A 1,654-nucleotide genomic window follows, 5' to 3' on the forward strand; every position below is an offset into this window, starting at 1 on the left:
TGAGAGTGCGGAAAGGATAATAATATGAATTTACTTACATATATTTCCAAACATTTTATTGCCTGTTGCGGTTTTCACTCCGTAAGCAATTATCCAAAATTCTTCGGAGGCGGACGGAATGGTTCTGAGAAAAGTTATTCCATGGGAAAGTTAAAAGATTTAAATATTCAGTTTCCGTTGCTTTTCTTTCCTTCAAAGTCAAATAGTGAATTGGCAGGTCCCTGAAACTCGCCCTCTTGTGATTCACACACTTTTCTGGTGACAAAATCAAAGCTTTTGTAAAAGTACTTTATTGAATAGGTAATCGTTTCAAAAATTCTTCGATTAGGTCGATTAAATAGTTTTACAGTTTTTTAGTATGCTTCTTAAGTCAAATTTATCACGCAGTTCATTAGCCTCTTCTGTAAAATTATCGTGGAAAACTATGTTTTGTATATTTTTATAATTGGAAAAAATTTATTTGAAGGGACAAAATTCTAAATTTTTCTAAATTTTTACGCGCAAATATCCAAAAAAAATCTCCAAATTGGCGCGAAATCGCCAAATCTGGGCACTCTGATTACAGCTCGACCATTGCCTACAGACTGACTTTAGCTTCGCTTAAGGCAACGAGTTGAACTCTTAAGAGAGAATATGTATTGGAAAGCGAATACACTTATAGCCCGAACACAATGAAAACGACGAGCTACGGACTACAGCTGTCAAATTATTTTAACACGTACTCTTATGTAGATAATTATTTTGGCGACGACCGGGCTACGCGACGGCTGTGGTTGTGGCCAGATTAGATCTATTTCTATTTTTCCGGCGACAGATAAGGTTCTTCCTCTTCTTTTATGTCAAACTCATACAAATTCATGATGTCGCTGCCGCGTTCAAAAAAATCATGTCGCCATCGACAAAGCGTTTAGATAATGAAGATAACAAACTGGAAGCTGTGGCCCGTAGCTCGTCGTTTTCAATGTGTTCAGAACTTTAGGTTTCTTTTTATGCGAATTTTTTTATGCGGTTTTTCAAACCATAATTTCGCAGTAGCGATTTTGCTTTTTTGAGAGTTTTTATTACTTTTTTCAGTATGTAAAAGACAATGCTTCTGATAAATAATTTGTCTTTGTATTCTTACATAATAATAATAAAAGATTGGCGCTTACATATAAGTGGAGCTTCTCCTCAAATTTGTGGTGTGCGCCTTGATGTTGTGACACAAAGGGGAGCTACAGTTTTACGCCGACTCCGAATGGCGATTGCATTTTTACGAGAAGCTGTTTTTCATGGCAGAAATACACTCGGAGGTTTGCCATTGCCTGCCGAGGGGCGACCGCTGTTAAGAAAAAACCTTTTTTTTAAAATTTTTTTTATGTATTCTTACATAATTCATGTATTTATTGTGGTGTTTTTATTTTTTATTTTTGGTTAAAATATAGATAAAATTTTGTTTATTTCATTAATGTTGGGTTTTACATGGAATAATAAGTGTTGAAGTGAAGAAATAAATAGTTTTTTTTTGCTCAATAATGCCTCACTGGATTTTTTATGCGGTTTTTTAGAATTTTTTACATGGAGTATCTGAATTTATGCGGTTTTTGAAAATGCTGGAACGCATCCCCTGTTTTTTTTTATGAAAGTAAAGAACTTTTTTATGCAGATTTTTTTT

This window comes from Rhagoletis pomonella, unplaced genomic scaffold (genome assembly GCF_013731165.1).
Source record: "Rhagoletis pomonella isolate Grant_MI unplaced genomic scaffold, Rhpom_1.0 Rhpom_scaffold_00100, whole genome shotgun sequence".
Taxonomy (NCBI): domain Eukaryota; kingdom Metazoa; phylum Arthropoda; class Insecta; order Diptera; family Tephritidae; genus Rhagoletis; species Rhagoletis pomonella.